General features: G+C 31.7%; 1 long non-coding RNA gene across 1 annotated transcript; it reads right to left on the minus strand.

Moving 5' to 3' along the window:
* Positions 1-15,630: 15,630 nt before the first annotated feature.
* Positions 15,631-22,106, minus strand: LOC140045021 (uncharacterized). The gene is made up of 8 exons (XR_011844520.1): positions 21,710-22,106; positions 20,844-20,892; positions 18,727-18,758; positions 18,486-18,517; positions 17,895-17,932; positions 17,566-17,603; positions 17,242-17,273; positions 15,631-16,453 (listed from the first exon to the last, which is right to left on the minus strand). It is a non-coding gene; the product is annotated as an uncharacterized lncRNA (long non-coding RNA).
* Between the last annotated feature and the right edge of the window lie 335 nt (positions 22,107-22,441).

Consider the following 22,441-nt stretch of genomic DNA (forward strand, 5'->3'; position numbering starts at 1 on the left):
TCAAAAATTCCCGCGCGCGCGAACAAATTTACGCGTATGGTGCGCACGGAGCATGAAAATCATGTTTTTTTCTCTTGAATTATGATTTTCCAACCTTTCCTAGTCATTTTAAAAAAGATTGACATCATTTGAAATTAAAATGACGTCATACGAACACGTTGATTTATACCATTTGCGCGCGTTTTAGTTGAAAAAGTTATAAATATTGTCAAAATAATGCCAATTTTGAATCTATTATAGCTCCTCAGGATCATCCACGACCCCCAATTTTTTAAATTTTATATGTAAGTAGATATGTTGTAGATATGAATTCATGCAGAATCTTGACCCCTAGGATGTTATAACGTCATCGTATGGCCACACGAATGTAAAATATAGGGTTTTTTACTCTTTCGTTATTGCTCATCACATTAAATAGAGCGCATCTCACTTTTACGTGCCCAAAATCCTTCAAATTTGTTTTAATGTAATTATTTAGATAATTATCTTCCAAAATTGTTATCTTTATGTCAATTTGATGACGTCATCGTGTTAATAATTGGATTTAAAAGATGGGTCTCGTAATTTTGTCTATGCTACACTGTATATAACATATACAGTTTATTCTGTAAAATACTGTAGTATGATATATGCTACATAATAGGTACAATTCAGCACTGTAAACATATTTATTTCATGTCATAGGATGGCATAATAATTGTCGAGGTTCATATGGTAAAGTATGTGCATGTTGCATTTGCGCGGATAACCCGAACTCGTCAAAGTGACGAGTTCAAATCTAGTTTTTCTATGTTATTCTTCTTTCTTTCCCAAAATTTTGTGTCACGTGTATCTCAAATTGTGATCAACATTACATCGTATAACTTTGTCAGAAGATTTACCTCTATGTGTAGAAGTGCAGGACCGCTCGTTTTTTTACTTTAGAGTCGCGCAGCGTAAGCTACGCGCGATTTTATGAATTTCGCGTATTTAACATAGACTAAAAAGCAAAAGTCATTTTGTAATGACACTTGGTGAACATTTAAGTCATATCAAGGGAAAACTTTCTATGGATTAAAAATGGCATGTTTGACATAAAGTTACGCGCGCACGCGCGTTTAAAATTTCAAATTGCGAAAAATTCATTTCTAATCAACTTTCTACGCGTTTCAGGTCATTTTGAGCATTTCAAAAATTCCCACGCGTGCGCATATTTTTTACGCGCGCGTGCGCACGTAGCGCAAAAACATCTTTTTTTTCCTTGATTTTTGTTTTTTCAGCCTTTTCTAGTACATTTACCAATTTTCAATCAATTTCGACTTAAAATCACGTCATACGAGCACGTAGAATTGAACAATTTGCGCGCGTTTTTGATGAAAAAGTTCAAAAATTTGTGAAAATTATGCCTTTTTTTAAAAAGTCATAGATTCTAAACTCCGAGGTGAAAATATTTAAAATTTCAGATTCTGGAAGTAGATGAGTTTTTTTTCTCGAATCATGCATTGATATGGCTAACCAGACATTGTGACGTCATCGTATGGCCACCCGAATATAAAATATAGGATTTTTTTCTCTTTCGTCATAGCTCGTCAATTAAATAGAGCGCATCTCTACTTATCCTTCTTCCATTTCACTCAATTTTTTTATATTGTCTAGATCAATCAATTACCTTTCGCATGATCTACCATTTTAAAAATTGTGATGACGTCATCATGTTCAAATGCGTCAATAACTTTGGTCACTTATTTTCACCTATTCTGCACTGTATGTAGTACGTATACAGTATATAGTGTTATACCGTATATACTTAGACGCGACGCAATATAGAGAGCGCACTAACATTTTTCAATGCCATAATCGTTTTATTTTTTTGCGCGCACTATTCTAACGTATGACGTGCACGTGGCTTTTGCACTGCGGATAACCTAACTCGTCCGTAGTGACGAGTTCAAATCTAGTTGGTTATCCGCACTTGGCGGATAACCTCTTGTTATTGTAAGGATCTTTTTTTTTTTTTTTTTTTTTTTCTTTATTCTTCTTTCTTTCCACGAATTTTGTACGCAGCGTATCTCTAATTCTGGCCAACATATGATTTTATAACTTTGGCAAAAGATTGCCCTGTTGCTGTAGATGTGCAAGAAACTTTTTTTAATGATTTTTGAGTCGCGCAGCGTAAGTTATGAGCGATTTTATGAATTTAAATGATTGATCATAGATTAAAAACCAAAAGACATTTTGTATTTAAACTTGGTGAAAATTTAAGTCATATCAAGTGAAAACTTTCTATGGATTAAAAATGGCAGATTGCACAAAAAATTACGCGCGCACGCACGTTTAAAATTTCAAAATGCAAAAAATCAACTTCTAATCAACTTTCTACGCGTTTCATGTCATTTTGAGCATTTCAAAAATTGCCACGTGAGCGCACTTTTTTTACGCGCGCGTGCGCACGTAGCGCAAAAACAATTTTTTTTTGCTTGATTTTTGTTTTTCCAGTCTTTTCTTGTAAATTTACCAATTTTCAATCAATTTCGACTTAAAATCACGTCATACGAGCACGTAGAATTGAACAATTTGCGCGCGTTTTTGAAGAAAAAGTTGAAAAATTTGTCAAAATTATGCCTTTTTAAAAACAGTCATAGATTGTAAACTACGAGGTGAACTTCCTTTAAATTACACATTCTGGAAGGTGATGAGTTGTAGATATGGAATCATGCATCAATATGGCTAACAGGACATAGTGACGTCATCGTATGGCCACTCAAATATAAAATATAGGATTTTTGTCTCTTTCGTCATAGCTCATCACATTTAAAAGAGCGCATTTCCACTTATCCAAATTTCATTTCCCCCCATTTTTTTATATTGTCTATGCCAATCAATTATCTTTCGCATGATATACCGTTTTTAAAATTGTTATGACGTCATCATGTTCAAAAGCGTCAATAACTTTGGTCACTTATTTTCACCTATTCTGCACTGTATGTAGTACGTATACAGTATATAGTGTATACCGTATATACTCAGACGTGACGCAAAATAGAGGGCTCACTAACATTTTTTTCAATGGCATAATCGTTTTTCTGCGCGCAATATTCTAACTTAGGTGTCATGCGCGTGGCTTTTGCGCCGCGGATAACCTAACTCGTCCGTAGTGACGAGTTCAAATCTAGTTGGTTATCCGCACTTGGCGGATAACCCCTTGTTATTGTCAGGATCTTTTTTTTCTTTTTCTTCTATTTTCTTCTTTCTTTCCACGATTTTTGTTCGCAGCGTATCTCTAATTCTGGCCAACATATGATTGTATAACTTTGTCAAAAGATTGCCCTGTAGCTGTAGATGTGCAAGAAACTTTTTTTTTCGAATTTCGTGTCGCGCAGCGTAAGTTACGTGCGATTTTATGAATTTCAATGATTGATCATAGAATAAAAACTAAAAGTTATTTTGTATTGACACTTGGTAAAAATTTAAGTCATATTATGCGCAAACTTTCTATGGATTAAAAATGGCATGTTTCACAAAAAGTTACGCGCGCACGCGCGTTTACAATTTCAAAATGCGAAAAATCAATTTCTAATCAACTTTCTACGCGTTTCATGTCATTTTGAGCATTTCAAAAATTCCCACGCGTGCGCATTTTTTTTACGCGCGCGTGCGCACGTAGCGCAAAAACATCTTTTTTTTGCTTGATTTTTGCTTATTCAGCCTTTTCTAGTAAATTTACCAATTTTCAATCAATTTCGACTTAAAATCACGTCATACGAGCACGTAAAATTGAACAATTTGCGCGCGTTTTTTATGAAAAAGTTAAAAAAATCGTCAAAATCATGCCTTTTTTAAAACAGTCATAGATTGTAAACTACGTGGTGAACTTTTTTAAAATTACATATTCTGAAAGTTGATGAGTTGTAGATATTGAGTCATGCATCGTTATGGCTAACCGGACATTGTGACGTTATCGTATGGCCACTTGAATATAAAATATAGGATTTTTTCCTCTTTCATCATAGCTCGTCAAATTTAATAGAGCACTCTCAATCTCTACTTATCCGTATTCCATTTCCCTCAATTTTTTTATATTGTCTAATTCAATCAATTATCTTTCGCATGATTCACCATTTTAAACATTTTTTTGACGTCATCATGTGCAAAAGCGTCAATAACTTTGGTCACTTACTTTTACCTATACACCTACTGCACTGTATGTAGTACGTATACAGTATAATTATAGTTTATACTGTATATACTTAGACGTGACGCAAAATTAAGAGCACACTGAAATTGTTTCAATGGCATAATGAGATGAGATGTAGATGAGTTGTAGATATCGAATCATGCATCGATGGCTAACCGGACATTGTGACGTCATCGTATGACCACTCGAATATGAAATATAGGATTTTTGTCTATTTTTTCATAGGTCATCATATATAATAGAGGGCATCTCCACTTATTCTTAATCCATTTCCCCCCATTTTATTATATTGTCTAAGTTAATCAATTATCTTTCGTATGGTTTACCATTAATGAAATTGTTATGACGTCATCATGTTCAAAAGTGTGAAAAACTTTGGTCACTTATTTTCATCAAATTTTTAATTTCCATTAAAATTAAATATTTGATAGCTACTCAGAATGAAAAGTGAGACCCGTGATTAAAACGTTTTTTGGAAGCTGTTGAATAGTAGATACGAATTCATGTGCTCATTTTGCGCATCGGCTGTTGTGACGTCATCATATGGCCAGTTTATAAGTCGTTTTTTCATATATTGCGTCATAGTTCATGACTTTTAAAAGAGCGTGCATCCATATTCTACGTATCCAAATTTGTTCAACACGTTGATATGTTGTTGCTCAGATAATTCCCTTTAAAAAATTGCTTTATATGTGTTTCATTTTGATGATGTCATCATGTCAACAATTTGAATAAAAAGCGGGTTCCGTTATTTTCACATATTCTGCCCTGTATGTAGTATGTATACAGTATATTATAGTGTATACTGTATATACTTAGACAAAAAATAGAGGGCACACTAACATTTTATTTTCTTCAGGTTAAAATGGCATAATCGTTAATCGCAATTCTATTCTAACATAACCGTCCATAGTGACGAGTTAAAATCTAATTTTTTTCCTATATTATCCTTCTTTCTTTCAACCAATTTTGTTCGCAACGTATCTTTAATTGTGGTCAACATAAGATTGTATAAATTTGTAATGGACATGCCTTTATTTTTCTTTTTGATGACATCAAACAATATTGTTTCCGTAATTTCATTTCTGCTATACACCATAATATACTTCAGTACAACCAGTTACAGAATGTTTGAATAATAATAACAATTTCTTGTCTCCTCTGTTCTGTGTTTTTGATCCAATGGAATCTCAGTTACAGTGAAACTTGCTCCAATAGATATAATAGTTCTCGTAAAACTAATATCATCACACCATAGTGTTAAAATAATCTTTTATTTCAAACAAATTGAAGAAAACCCACAATAAGTATAAAATGTATGTATTTATAAAAGCTTTCATTGGTTATTGCAAATTGTACCAAATTGTCAGCATATAGTAGGCTGTTTATACTATATACAGTAGTTTATTTCGTGATCAGTAATTTTACTTAGTACATTATAGGCCTATGCATGTTAATTTGTCAGTTGTGGATTCATTAAACTTTTATTTATTGATCTATTTATAGAAGATTCTTATTTTTTTTAACAATTATTAATATAATTAATAATTTAATCATTTGCCGCGTTTAGACAATAACTATGATAGAGCGAATGACTGCATTACTGACTGCCTAAAAATCCGGATCCTATTATTATAATTGAACAGATGAAACCATTCTATTGAACACCTAAAAAGCAAAACAAAATAAATTGATTATTCTTGCAAATGAGCAAATTTATTTAATTTATTTCTTTTATTCTATTCAGTTGACAACCAACAGCGATAAAACCGCCACTAACAGGTTGAATCTAAATTAATGTATTATTATTGGTAATCGTATAAAATAAAACTTATTTTCTTCTTCTGTAAAATGTAACTTTTTATTAAATATTGAAAGATTATTATGTGCACAGATTGCAACATTGCATATTCAAATTCAGAACAATATTTATAATAATATAACTCACATAAAAACAAGATTAAAATGTGTTTACTCACCAGATATTGTTTCTCCTATACAGGAGAATGACATGGGTTGAAGTACCAGATTATTCGCTGCCCCTCGTGCATAGAGTGTCTTGATTTGTGTCCAGTTCTATTTTCAATTCGTAAAAAGTTTTATTAGTATTCTGTTGGATTATTTCCCTGTTATTATTATCTACTAATATATTTTGATAGCCCAGTATTTCATTTTGTTTTTTTTTCTCTTTTTCTCATTTCATAAATGCAATAAACAAGTCGAAATAATAATACTATGCAAGTTCAATTTACATTTACATAAACATAATTAAAATAATTAAAAACCATTGATGCAATTAAAATTAAATTTGAATGGCTTCATGATAGCTGTAATAAACTGGAATTACTTCAACTCACATAAAAACAAGATTAAAATGTATTTACTCACCAGATATTGTTTCTCCTATACAGGAGAATGACATGGGTTGAAGTAACAGATTATTCGCTGCCCCTCGTGCATAGAGAGTCTTGATTTGTATCCAGTTCTATTTTCAGTTCGTAAAAAGTTTTAATAGTATTCTGTTGGATTATTTCCCTGTTATTATTATCTACTAATATATTTTGATAGCCCTAATAGTATTTCATTTTGTTTTTTCTCTTTTTCTCATTTCATAAATGCAATAAACAAGTCGAAATAATAATACTATGCAAGTTCAATTTACATTTACATAAACATAATTAAAATAATTAAAAACCATTGATGCAATTAAAATTTAATTTGAATGGCTTCATGATAGCTGTAATAAACTGGAATTACTTCAGCCTGTACTGAATCAAGACCTTTGCTATAGACATGATCAATCAATGTATTGTTTTCAGTTGTAGAACATGTAACATGTTGTTTGTACTCATTCTCTGACATTAAATTATTCACTCTGGAAGATTGTTTGAAAAGATTTTCATTAAAATCACCCATTACAATACATTTTGTGCTCATTTTATGTAACTCTTCCAAATGTTTTCTCAAATTTTGACAGAATTGATTAATATCATAGCTTGGGGGTCGATAAATTACTGACACGGCAACAGAAATCGGACTTGTTATTAAAAATGAAACTGCTTCTATATCATTATTACATATGTTTAATCTGCTTGAAGACGTGTTCTTGGCATACACTGCAACGCCACCATGAGCCTGATGTTTTATTTTGGAACTGAGATCATTTGTATTAGAATACGAATCATACCTTGCTTGGTGATAACATTTATACGGCTCAATGCGTACGTCAAAAACATCATCATCCTTGTTTAACCATGTTTCAGTTAGACATATGATATTAGAATTCATAAACAAATCATTACACTGAAGATCAACAAAATGTTGTTTAAGCCCTTGAATGTTATGTAACATTATTGAAAATCCAGAAGCCGAATCATGACCTTGTTTATCACATTGTACGTATGAATCCATATTATTTAAGCACTTCTTTATGTTTGGATCACAATAAATCAGACTAGGTTTAAAATTTTCAATAGTAAGCCCAGTTATTGAAGTAACACGACTGAGGCCTACATATGCTTGTCCAGGCGTAAAAGTATCTTTAAGGCAAACCACTGCTTTATCCATTGTCATTCCTTGCACTTTATGAACTGTGCATGCATACGCTAATTTGAGAGGAAATTGTTTTCGACTGTATTTTTTCCCCATAGATTCTTTAAACATTTCAATTGCCTGAATACCAATGTCATTATTGTCAAATTTTACTTTAATAGATACTGGTTCGGTGTTATGATCAGGTTTGACTATTTCATCAACATGTCCCATACATCCATTCGTTAAGCCTTTTTTAACATCTACATTTTTAATCAACATCACTCTGGCATTAATTGCAATCCACAAATAATTTAGTAAACTAGTTTGACGTGAATTCCGAGGTTTGTCACAATTTTTGCTCTGTTTCTTGCTATTTACTACACTATCTTCTGCTTTAATGCATACAATGTCTGTACAGATTTTGTGCAACATTTTTTTATTCCATTCATCAACTTGTTTGTTGCGTGGGTAAATATGAACAGCATCTTCACATTGTTCACCTGTTTCACGTGATTTTAGAACTAATAAATCGTTATCAGACAAACAATCATGTTTTTCTTTTGTACGCAATTTGTTTAACAATAAAGCAAATTCTTTATCTTCTTTTTGCCTCATGATTTGATCTAACTGTACTTGCTTAAAGTTATCTATCCACAGTGAGCTTTCCAATGTGTCTTTATATAACGAACTGCCCATCACCGGGGGTAACTGATAAAAATCACCAACAGCAATTACTGAAATGTTACCAAATGGACTATCGTTGCGTACTTGTTTTATTTGCCTTAATCGTCCGTGGATATACCAAAGTAACCTTTGATTTACCATTGATATTTCATCTATAATAACAATTTGCAACTGGCCCAATTTATTACGAAGTGCACTTATTTTTTCTTCTCCAAGTGGTTGATACGGAAGTGAAATATTAATCGGGATAGACAAAGCGCTATGAATTGTTTGGCCTTTAATATTATATGCTGCGATTCCTGTAGGAGCTAATTTTAATATTGACAAATCATCGGGATTTTCCATAATTTTTCCTAGAATACGTGTCGCTTCATTATAAATACAATTTACCAAATGACTTTTTCCTGTACCAGCGCCTCCAGTTATGAAAGTGTAAAATGCTTCAGTTTTTTTACCATTAACTTTGTCTAAACACCATTGTCTTGTCTTATAAAATATATGTTGTTGTTTTTCATTTAAAGATCGAATCATTTTGTTCAATTCTGGTTTTGGAATATTAGATGAATTAGACTCTACTTTAGATGTTTGATTTTTTTGAATTCCAAAATCTGGAATGAAAAATTCATCTTCTTCATCATCAACCTCTACATTTGGCTTTGGGTTGTCTAACCTTTCTTTTTCACTTTCTGGACATAATAGGCTCCATGCATCTTCTTGTGGTCCAAATTTTGATAAACATTCCTGAGCTTCTTCAACATCATTAGCACTTTTTTCATATTGTTCCCTGTTTCCATGAACTATTGACTTTACCGTTTGTAATTGACAGCCACATAATTTCACACATCCTTCCTCATGAAATTGTTCGTACGTTTCAAAATTTGGAGGTTTTAACTGTTCATCTTTTCGAAATGGTAGAAATAACTGAAGTATACTCAAAAAATATTTCTCAGGTGCTGTATCCATTGGAAATCGAGGGTATCTTACTATAGCATTACTAGTTCGTGTTCTTTTTTGGATGAATCCCAACTGTTTTTTTAACTGAAATACATTCTTTTTTTGTTTGTTTCCTTTCATTTCTGATGAACTCAATATTCTATATTCTGAACAAAATTTTGCAAGGCACATTTTATTAAATTCAGAACTATTAGGTCGAGCTTTATATTTATCGATCTTATTTGGCAACCATGCACTTACATCATCATCTGCTTTGTTTTTAATTACACTTAGTGGTAAACTCATTCTGACAGGATTAGGTCCTACTGGGATAAATTCAACTTTTCTTGAACATTCTTTTAATCTTAAACTACAAACACGATAAATACTTTCTTGTGCAGACACTTCTCGGTTATTCATATAAACATTACCAAGTTTTCGCAAACTTTGTCTAGCATCTTCATTACCTTCTTTCACTTCTGATGCCGCATGAGATAAAAGTAAGCCCATTTCCCGTTCAGATTTAGACATATATCCTATAACGTAAATAATACATGCATATACATTTGTAATATACTGAATATCCATATTAGCATTCCATGCTTTCAATAAAGAAGGATTATATTGATTTACCCACACATCTTGATGGTTTCTCTTTATAACAATCTTTTCCTCAGTAGCGACACAATTATTTGCTTTCTCAAATGTACTCTGTGTAATACCTAAACTTTGAAAAAGTTCTATTGCATTTGTATATGTTTCTTCATTAGTCACAGCATCTTTTACTGAGGTTAATAGCTCCATTGCTTGTTTATTGTCATCATTATCATCATTGTCTTTATCCACAATTGTAGGTCTCATAACAAATGTATTTCCAGAAGGTTGTCTGGGGAAGTTAAATCTGCAGTTTGTTCCCTTTTTTTTACATGATTTAGAATGTCTTTTACTGTGAATTTGCACACTTTTAACAATTTCATTCATTTCAGGATCTACAGTTTCACATGGCACAGCACAAGAAATATATTTATCGACAAAATTAATAACTTCTTTATCTTTATCTGTACCAAAAATAGGAGCATTTTCAACCCATACTAACATATGAACATGTGGACTTCCTCTCATTTGAAATTCAATTCGGTAAAAATAATCTACGACTTTACCAATAGGCTGTGCTTCAGACAAAATTACATTTTTCAAAAAAGTATGAAAACGTTTGTCAAACATTCTGGCAACAGTCACTGGATTTGATTTCAACAAATTACATTTATCTGCCCATTCCAATTCATCAATGTTTCTTTGGTCTCCTGACTGACTTAACAATGTCGTCATTATTTCTTTCCAACGGAAATCTGCACTTGAGAATGAAAGAAAGAATGTTGGCTTTCCAATCTGTCTAACCATTGCTATTACATCTTTTTGTGTAGCTTGCCAGTACGGTGGAGTACCACGAATTTGTTTTAAAAATTTATAACCCCTATCAGATTTTAAAATCTCCTCAATTTTGGTAACATTTTTTAAATCGGATACAGTAACTTTACTAAAATCATCCTTTTTACTTGATCCTTTTCGCAATGCAATGGAAATACTTGATAAAATTTGTTGAAGTTCATATAAAGATTGAGCATAAAATATGAATTCTGTATTTTGTGCAAACCTGTTATCTATATGCATTAATCTATTGTGAAAATAACGTCCAAGTGTTATTTTAACATCTCTCGTATCATGGAATGTTGGTTGGCCTGTTGGAAATAACACTGGAAATGATTTTGCTTCATTGCTTTTATTACTTAATAATGCAATAGGGCTATTATTTTCACACGGTGCACAACAAATTATGTCATTAAAATATTCATCAACCACATTTTGTCGCCTGTCAACAGGTTGAAGACTTGTATCAAAAGTAGCACCACATAACCGGTCTTCTACGTCTTCTTCATTGTTTTCTACACATGTTTGATTTTCATCTACATCAGCAGTTTCACTTTCGATGTTTTCATCAGATAAGTAATTGTGCCATTCTTCATTAATAGCTATGTCAAAATAGCACTTGTTATGATCTTGTAGATATCTAAGAGCTTGAATAACATTGGCAGTGTTAACAAATTTATATTTGTAATAACCTTTGTAAGACAACTTTCGCTTCAATTTTACAGATATTAATTGATCATCAACTTGTGGTCTAGGCAGCATTTTTACAGTTTCAATAGTATTTGAAGGTACACATACGACTGGTCCATGTATTCCATGCTGTCCACCTTTTGGTAAATTCATTAATTTCATAAAAGGAATGTTTAATCCAATCAAATGCTGCTCTAAATTATTTAAACACCTGAGCTCAGGAGGAATATCGTCTAGTTGTAAATTGTTTGAATTGGCTTCTGCAGGGATTTTACCGTTTAACAATTTTCTGTGGCATGTGAAACAAATCCATAAACGACATCTTGGTGATTCGGTCAACAATTGACAAGGTGTATTACATTCATTGTTGCAAACATGCAAATACTTTTCATTTATTCAAGTCTTATTTTTGTACTTAGATTTGTTGCACTTTATAACTTGATCTTTGAATAACGTTTTAAAGCAAACACAACAAACATATTCAGGGCCACGAGAAACTGTTTCTCTGAAGTTTTCTAAAACAAACTCAAAATTAGTGTTTTCTGTTTTGATTTTTTCCCGATTCTTCATGTTTTTCTTGATGATTTTTTTCCGGAACCCTTCATCACCATGATACTTTTCTGAAAATCTTTGCTTACATCTTTGACGAAATTTTGAATTACCTCGATATTTCTCTGCCAATTTCTGCTTACAGTTTTGTCTAAATTTCAAATTACTCCAATACTTTTCTGCCAATTTGTTTTTCCTTTTTTGTCTAAATTTCAAATTACTTCGATACTTTTCAAAAAAATTTTCTTTACAGTTTTGTCGAAACTTCAAATTATTCCGATACTTCTCTGTCAATTTTTGGATAATGTTTTCTCTAAACTGTGAATTATTACAATACTTCTCTACTGACTTTTGCTTCAAATTTTGTCGAAATTTTGGATCATTGTGATACCTTTCCTTATTTCTTTGTTTATTATTTTGTATAGATTTATGTCTAAAGATTGTATCATTGTTGTATCTATTCTTCATTGTTTCTTTTTTGGTTGTTCGGTAATCCAAATCAATGCTGTAGTTATGTTTAGCTTTATTTCGTACCTTAACATTATATTCAGGTTCACATCTATACATTTTGTATTGTCTTTCTCTGTTTTCTTTACTTTTTTTGAATTTATAATCATCATCACCATATCTTATTTTTTGTGCCTCTTTTACCTTGCGTTTCTTTTCCTCTCTATATACAGAATCACTTTGATATTTGTTTCCGATTTTATTTGTTTTGTCTGAATTATTTTTTTCTTCTCCTTCCCGTTTAATTCTCTGTCGATTCTTTGCTCTTTCTTTTCTAATTCTATAAGATTGTTTTCGTTTTCCGCTCAATATTTTTACTTTGCTTTCTGAACAAGTTCTTTCACCAGTTTTACTCTGTTTGTGTTTTGGTTCTATATCTTCAAATGTGTCACAAGTTTCTTTTCCAGTTTGCTTTCGTTTCTTCGTTGTGACATTCATATCAACTTGTCCTGTTGTTTCCTGAAAATTATTTTGACTGACATTAACAGATTCCACTACATTAAAATGCACATTCATGGTGTACAAAATATATATACCATTATTAGTTGTAACATCATCTATTCTTCCCGGCTTTTTAGCAGAAAACAATTGCCACGTCAAAAGTTGATCATTAAATGAATAAATATCTGTATTAAGCAAGTTTGCCATTGCACTTATTTCAGTATTGGATGCCCACGTTCCATTATCCATTACTCTTTTTTTAAACACATATTCCTTAACTGATCTATATTCATGACTAAATGTATTAATAAACAAGTCACCAGTCTCCAATAAATGATTAGTAATTGCTCTTCTTAAAAGAAAATGATTATCTTCAGTACCAGAAATAATGTATGAAATTGCACGATAAAAACAATTACCATCACCTGTAATATTCGTAATTTGAAGAGGATGTCCAATCTGACTAGCTCTGTTAATACCACAATTCATATCGAAATGTTCACAATGAATGCCTACTTCATTACACATGTTTTTCTTTTGTGCTTCTGAGATAGGAATAAATTTAAAATTCTTGTCAGGTCTTTCTCCATACTGAACATTAACAATTTCAATATCACTATCACTTTGCAATCCATTACTTGATGAGACATGACCTTCTTTATTATGTTTTTTGCCTTTAACGTTAGAATCAATATTCTTGTCTGGTAATCTTGTACTACATTTATACTGATAAGACGTACTAGGTTCATCAACGTCGACGTTTCCCAAGTTTCTTTGTTCACAATTATCATCGAGCACAGAAGCGGAACATAACATCATAGACTTATTTTCAATATTTACACCAGTCAGTTCAAACTCGGTTTCATGTATATTACAGTTCATTGACCTTGCTAAGCTTATACAATAATCGTACACACCTTGCCAAGATGGACTGTAAAGTAAAATACTCTTTCCATGTTCACTAACACAACCAAATCGATCTCTTGCATGTGGATCAAATATAAGAAATCCATTTACACGTTTGATAATAGAAAATGTGCTTCTGTTGAAATTCATAAAAAATGCATCATGTTGATGTAATTCTTGTTCAAGAGCTTGGTTTAATGACAAGGCTCCATATTCAGCCATAAATTCGAGATTTCCATCTATTATGCCAAAAACTGATTCTTTGGGAGATATTACAAATGTGTTATCCAAGATATCCAATTCTTTCGGCAGTTCAGAAATCATTAAAAGGTCCTCGTGCATAGTGGAATCTTTCTGAATGTAACGGTACAACTCGTTTCCAAGAGTCAATATTGTATCAAGGTCTTTGGTGTAAAATTCATTTCCATTCCTCTTTGTAGAATAAAGAATAGCTACAAGACTATTTGCAACACACTGTTTACCACTTGCAAAGCCAAATCTATAATTCCCTTGATTAAAATTACCCTGTGCTACAGTTATATTTTCATTACTATAATATACTTGTAATTCATTTATTGATTGTGTTTTCTGCCTTTTTCGTGTATTTTTTTGTTTTGGTACATCATCGATTATCAATTCTTCCGAAAAATAATTTTTTGTTAAAACTTCAATATCCACATCGATTGTATGTTGGTCACATTTAGGTTTAGTATGGGACCTAATTTTTTCATTCACTGCTTTTTTGCATCCGTCATCAATTATCAATACTTCATTTTCCTCAAATTCACAACTTGCATTTTTATGATCTGTACCATTACTATCAATTATTCTACTTCTGTCATTCATTTTGCTATTATTTTGTGCTTTCGCATCGTCAGTCGCTGTGTTGTCGTTTTCTACAGTACATTCCATTTTAAAATCCTCGTCAGTTTTCGTTTCAGAATTGTCATTATTACCCATGTTCTTTATATCGTTCATAGTATCGCAATCATTCTTTAAATTCACATTACCTTGTGCTTTTTTGTTATCAATCTTCTTAGTTTTGACAAAACGACCCTTGTTATTTCGTAAACGTTTCGAACCACCACCTGATTGTTGTTGTATTCCGTTTGTTACTTTGGTATTTTTCAAAACATCACACATAGGCCTACCACTGTCGTCAATTATTGTTTGTGAATTTCCCAATACATTCGTTTTAGCATTTTCCTTGTTGTATTCTCTGTAAGTATTTGTATTCATATTCCATTCCATTTTGTTATTATTTCGTCTTTCATAGAAATCTTTTACACCTTTGCCAATATATTTTACACCTGGTTCTATACTTATACCATTTATAACGCGCTTTCTCCTTTTCTTATTTCCTCTATTTTTACATCTTTTTTTTCTGTTGTCGGTTCTTTTCTTTGATTTTACCCTTATCCAATCACTACCAAGTAAATCTTCACTTCCTGTTTGTTGACATTTTTTTAATTTGGCATTATTACATTTTTCCTTATTTTTCGTTAAGTCTGCAGTGACAGATTCATCAGGTTCTAGAATCGTATATCTATTGAAATGACAGGGAATACCTATTTCACCCAATATGTTATCAACAAAATTACTATACCCACACATTGAACAAACCCAAATTACTCTGGAATCACATAGTTTGTCTTCAAAAACATCTCTTACACATTTCACATGAAAATATTGACTACAACAGTCACATGTTATGCAATTGTCGTCTGCTTTCACTTCAATACTACACAAATCGCATGTATCATCAAACTCTGAAGCGACCTCTGTACCATAAGATAATATGTTTATGATATCATCAATTATTTCTTTAAATTCCGTTGTATCTTTGATAACTTCACAATCGACATTACATGTATCATCATTTTCCAGTTTTATAGTGCTCATGTCTTTGACATTCTTAGATAAGCAACATTGGTCAAGTAGGTCCAAGATTTCATCAATGACTGTTTCAAATTCTGTTGTATCTATAATACCACTATCAACATTACCAGCTGTATTGACATTATTGTACTCTTTATTTGTATTTTCTTTATTATTCTTAAAAAAGCACCATAACATTAAGAAGAACATTAAAAACAACATACCAATAATAAAGGTTATTAATAGTGTATCCATTATGTATGGTTAATCAAATCCAGAAATTGTTTTCAAATTCTATACAATTGATGTATTCTACTTCGTAATTACTTTATACAAATATGTTTTTTTTCCTGCTAAACTTATATTTATCTTTCCAAATTGTGTTTCGAGACAACTAATGTTTATATTCACTACGCCTAACTTTTTTGGTTCTGCAAAAGCCTTGATAAAGTTTCTATAGATAATAGAAAGATAGATAGATTTAGATAGATAGATAGATAATAGACTGCTGTCTATAAAAAGATTTGAGATTTCGTTTTATTCATCCAGTGGAGATTTTGCTTAAAATAATTCATCCAGTGGAGATTTTGCTTTAAATTTGCTTTCGTTGTTGCTGATATGGAATACTTATAATCGGTTAATCCTCGTTGGTACTCTCTTTCGGAGAGCAGGATCTCTTTCGGAGATCCGGGTCTCTTCTGAGACCCAGCGGATTAATTCTTCAAAACTCTGCAATAAAAGAGAAAGATAAATTATTAATAATGTTATATATTTTTTCTACCCCATGACTTATAAGAGAAAATTCTTGCATAGTATTAGTAAGCATGCTCAAGCAGCATAATTGTAATACGCATGATATAATCATTCACTTCACAATCTTTGTGCGATTTAATCGCTTAATTAAACTCATTAGTAGTTAGAAATGATAGATCAAAGAAACATACTATGTTGTGAGTCATAACTTGAAAATAATGTAGTCCAAACTATATGATTCTAGTTGGTATCTTTTACATAACCCAATTTTTTTTATAGGTTAAAATAAACTACAAAAACTAATGTATTTTTTTTAATAAAGCCCTGTCATAGGTATCATGTAAAATTAATAATGATTAATTGGCAGCACACTCATAATACACAAAATAGTGTATAACACATTTCATGGTAGCTGTAGTAGATTTTACCGATTTTAAATGATGTAAACTTTATTTTGCATTTTTAACAATTTGTAATGTATTTGTTTTATCACATCTTGATATTAACTGTATCAAGGGGTGTAATTGCTTCTTAATCAATGTCTGAAAAATTAAGAAATTTCCTCAAAATGACTTTGGGTATGAGACGGCTGATTAGGGCCTACATGTAGTCTCAATGCTAACTTCATTTAATATTCACAAACAATAAAATCTGAATTATGTAAATGTTTCATAATAGAAAATGCCTACAGAATAACAGGCAACAGTTCACAAAGTAAGGAAAATATGTTTTCTCCGTTTAACAGATAATCTACTAATACTCACAGCTGTAGCTGAAACTGAATATTTTCTTCAATCTAAAAAAAAACAAGGAAAAACATTAATGATGGTAATAAACAACATAAACACTTTTTCCAAATCAACATGCTTCTTAATCAATGTCTGAAAAATTAAGAAATTTCCTCAAAATGACTGGGTATTTGGGTGTTGTCTCAATGTTAATTTCATTTAATATTTTAATCACAAACAATAAAATCTGAATTATGTAAATGTTTCATAATAGAAAAAGCCTACAAAATAACAGGCAACAGTTCACAAAGTAAGGAAAATATGTTTTCTCCGTTTAACAGATAATCTACTAATACTCACAGCTGTAGCTGACACTGTAGGCCTATATATTCTACAATCTAAAAAATACAAGTAAAAACATTAATAATGGCAATAAACAACATAAACACTTTTTCCAAATCAACATGCTTCTTAATCAATGTCTAAAAAATTAAGAAATTTCCTCAAAATGACTGGGTATTTGGGTGTTGTCTCAATGTTAATTTCATTTAATATTTTAATCACAAACAATAAAACCTGAATTATGTAAATGTTTCATAATAGAAAAAGCCTACAAAATAACAGGCAACAGTTCACAAAGTAAGGAAAATATGTTTTCTCCATTTAACAGATAATCTACTAATACTCACAGCTGTAGCTGAAACTGTAGGCCTATATTTTCTACAATCTAAAAAATACAAGTAAAAACATTAATAATGGCAATAAACAACATAAACACTTTTTCCAAATCAACATGCTTCTTAATCAATGTCTGAAAAATTAAGAAATTTCCTCAAAATGACTTTGGGTATGGGCCGGCTGATTGCGGCCTACATGTTTTCTCAATGGTAATTTCATTTAATTGTTTGATCACAAACAATAAAATCTGAATTATGTAAATGTTTCATAATACAAAATGTCTACAAAATAACAGGCAACAGTTCACAAAGTAAGGAAAATATGTTTTCTCCGTTTAACAGATAATCTACTAATACTCACAGCTGTAGCTCAAACTGTATATTTTCTACAATCTAAAAAAAAACAAGGAAAAACATTGATAATGGTAATAAACAACATTAACACTTTTTCCAAATCAACAAGCTTCTTAATCAATGTCTGAAAAATTAAGAAATTTCCTCAAAATGACTTTGGGTATGAGACGGCTGATTAGGGCAGGCAACAGTTCACAAAGTAAGGAAAATATGTTTTCTCCGTTTAACAGATAATCTACTGATACTCACAGCTGTAGCTGAAACTCTATATTTTCTACAATCTAAAAAAAACAAGGAAAAACATTGATAATGGTAATAAATAACATTAACACTTTTTCCAAATCAACACGCTTCTTAATCAATGTCTGAAAAATTAACAAATTTCCTCAAAATGACTTTGGGTATGAAACGGCTGATTAGGGCAGGCAACAGTTCACAAAGTAAGGAAAATATGTTTTCTCTGTTTAACAGATAATCTACTAATACTCACAGCTGTAGCTAAAACTGTATATTTTCTACAATCTAAAAAAAACAAGGCAAAACATTGATAATGGCAATAAACAACATTAACATTTTTTCATGAGTATATGTAAAACTATAATTTTTAATAGTTTGGACAATATTATAATTGTCAAGAAGGTGCATGGTTCTTAAATTTAAAAATAAATGTTGTTTTTCGGTAACAACCCGACAAAATCATTAATAAATGTTGGCCCCTATCTAATATTTCTATGTTGATTAATTCAATTTTTTAAAACTATATACTATATATTTTGATTATTGATTTTAAAGCATATTGCAGGGCTGAAAATTAACGGTCGCCCGGTCGCCAATGGCGACCTTTATTTGCTAAGGGCGAGTATTAATTGTGTGATGGTCGACCCGTCTGGCGACTTACAGAATCTGCATCCACCTACCTTTTATAACTAATCTAGGCCTAGGCTAATAATATATAAGCTAAGTTATAAGCTACAAGCAGTCCCTCGTTTTTAAGGATCGCAAGCGCGATCAACAACCTTCAAGGAGAGCAATTAATCGCGCTCCATCTCACAGTGCGAGGTTAGGTACCAAACAAGGGGATTCCCCTGCCTGCATTCAAGGACGAGTTTACTTCATCGCCTCATAATAGTGCATCCAGTACGGTGTCATAGAAATACCTCCTTTACAGCAACCAATAATTGTTCCTTTTATGCTTACTGCATGTTTTTATGGAACGAGTTTATAAAATATATTTAATTTTAAAAGGAAACATTAATAGGAGGCCTAAATATAATGTTTATTATTTAAAAAGCTTAGTTGCTATGTCATCGATGGATTATTTCTTCAAAAGTTCCAACCAATTTTGGTCACTCAAATCCTCCTCAAAACACGTGCTGACGTGTGACGTCATCATCTTCTAGAAGGTAGCTCTCTCCCCAAATTGTGCGTGCATGTGTGACACATGTAAACACGATTAAATATCTTTCTTAATTATTTTAAAATAATACTTTGTAACTTATTATCAATATTTTAATGGCTATTGCATGTTAGAATTGTATAATTTATGAAATACAGGTAGTTTTTTGTCTGATTTCTAGGCCAACAAGCTAGGCTAGAAAAGCTAGGCCTAGGCTAAAGACATGTTGGTCAGGATTCTCCAGGCAGGCTCCTGAAACCCAATCTAGGCCTACCCAGGCCATACAAAAAATTGGATTGATTTTTTTCAATGACGATCCCCACGGAAAATATTGTGTGTGAATGTGGGTGTGGGAGGGGAGTGGGGGAGGGAGGAATTTTGGGGAGAGTAATTTAATTATCAAAAGTAATAAATGATATAATTGGGAGGGGTGGGGATAAATTCCCCCCCCCTTGGGCAAAAAAAAAATGTACAAAAAATTAATAAGGGCCAGCCATTTTTAATAAGGGCGACCATCCTTCAACTTCAACTGGCCCTGCTGGCCACTATGGTTTAAAGGTTAATTTTCAGCCCTGATATTGAAATAAATTTTACTGTAAAAATGTTGGTTTAGCTTACTGTAATAACACTGGTCACAGACTGACATGTCAGTCTGTGACCAACTCGGTAACAACCAGACACTTTTTAATATCATATAAAAATGTAAAAATAAGGTTTAAAAAAAAAGTAACCTTATGAGTGTATGTAAAGCTATAATTTTTAATAGTTTGGAAAATATTATAATTGTCAAGAAGGTACATGGTTCTTAAATTAAAAAAATGTTTTTTGGTAACAACCCGGCAAACTTATTAATAATTATGTTGGCCCCTCCTTAATATTTCTATGTTGATTAATTCAATTTTTTTAAACAAAATCTCAAACAATATATTTAGTTCTTTAATTCTAAAAAGAAATGACATGTATAAATTAGGATTTAGTTGTCTGTTATAGGATTTAAGTAAACCTCATATTGTTTTATTTTTTAAGTTTCTAAATATCATTATTTTAAATGGAAATATGTCTGTATATATCTCTTTTTTTTTTTACCACTTAAATATCCTGAAAGTATATAACATTAGCTTTAGTTTGATATCAAACATGTTAAGACTGCTAAAAGTTGAAAATTTTCAAAATCCCCAAAAAAATTGTGGAATTGCCCTACTAATACTCACAGCTGTAGCTGAAACTGTAAATCTTCTGTTAATAAAAAACAATTACAATCTAAAAAATACAAGGAAAAACATTGATAATGGCAATAAACAACATTAACACTTTTTCCAAATCAACAAGCTTCTTAATCAATGTCTGAAAAATTAGGAAATTTCCTTAAAATGACTTTGGTTATGGGCCAGCTAATTGGTGCCCACATGATGTCTCAATGGTAATTTCATTTAATAGTTTGATCACAAACAATAAAATCTGAATTATGTAAATGTTTCATAATAGTAAATGCCTACAAAATAACAGGCAACACTGCACTCCCAATCATGAGACCATAAATCATCTCTACAAATTATTTATTTTATGTTCACTATTTACGATATTCTAGAGATTATGAAGTACTGTAGAAACAATAATGTTATTACTGTACATGTATCTCTTCCAACTCTTTAGGAACTTATACAACTAAAAACTAGGCCTAGCCCCTACCTAGGAGGCCTATAGGCTAGTAGGCATAGAAGAGAACTTCGCAAAGCAGACTCAGCTTACTAACAATGCTAAGTAGAGTAGGCTATATTATACCGGTGTTTAATTTTAAGGCATGGTATTCAAGATAAAGTTTGTTAACAAATTAGGAATTAATATATAGCCTAGTTATAAGCCAGATGCAAAATGGAACTAGGCTAGCGTCATTATGCCTCTACTACAGTACTGTACAACTAAACCTAGGCTAGGTCTAGGCCTTCCTAAAGAGGTAATCCGGGACACGGCTAGGCCTAGCCTAGCAGCCTAGTTAGGCCATTTCATTTTGATGGCAAACACAAAAACAATTAAATATTACAAATCAACAATCCAAATTAATCAAAATATATCTTACCTATTTCTAACTATTATATTTAAAACAATTGTGTTTAAACTTTTTTAATATAGGCTATATGTTCGTTTTAACAATATAAAATTGCAAAGCAATATCGGGAGCAATACTAGGCTATAATATTACAAATCCAACATGGAGGTGTAACCACGTTGTTCTTTACTAATATGGCACGCAATCGTCGCCAAAAGTAACATAAATGCTGTAGGCCCAGACACAATTCACCACACTTTCACCATAAAAGTAGAGAGCGCATTAACATTTTTTCAATGGATGGCATAATCGTTTTTCTGCGCGCAATATTCTAACGTATGACGTGCGCGTGGCGTTTGTGCTGCGGATAACCTAACTCGTCCGTAGTGACGAGTTCAAATCTAGTTCTATCTTATTCTTCTTTCTTTCCCGGAATTTTGTTCGCAGCGTATCTCTAATTCTGGTGAACATAAGATTGTGTAACTTTGTCATAAGATTGACACGTAGCTGTAGATGTGCAGGACGTTTCGTTTTTTGACTTTAGAGTCGCGCAGCGTAAGTTACGTGCGATTTTATGAATTTCAATGATTGATCATAGATTAAAAACTAGAAGTCATTTTGTTTTTGAAACTTAGTGAAAATTTAAGTCATGTCAACTGCAAACTTTGTATGGATTAAAAATGGCATGTTTTACAAAAAGTTACGCGCGCACGCGCGTTTAAAATTTCAAAATGCGTAAAATCAATTTCTAATCAACTTTCT

The sequence above is a fragment of the Antedon mediterranea genome, chromosome 3 (genome assembly GCF_964355755.1).
Source record: "Antedon mediterranea chromosome 3, ecAntMedi1.1, whole genome shotgun sequence".
NCBI classification, from domain to species: Eukaryota; Metazoa; Echinodermata; class Crinoidea; order Comatulida; family Antedonidae; genus Antedon; species Antedon mediterranea.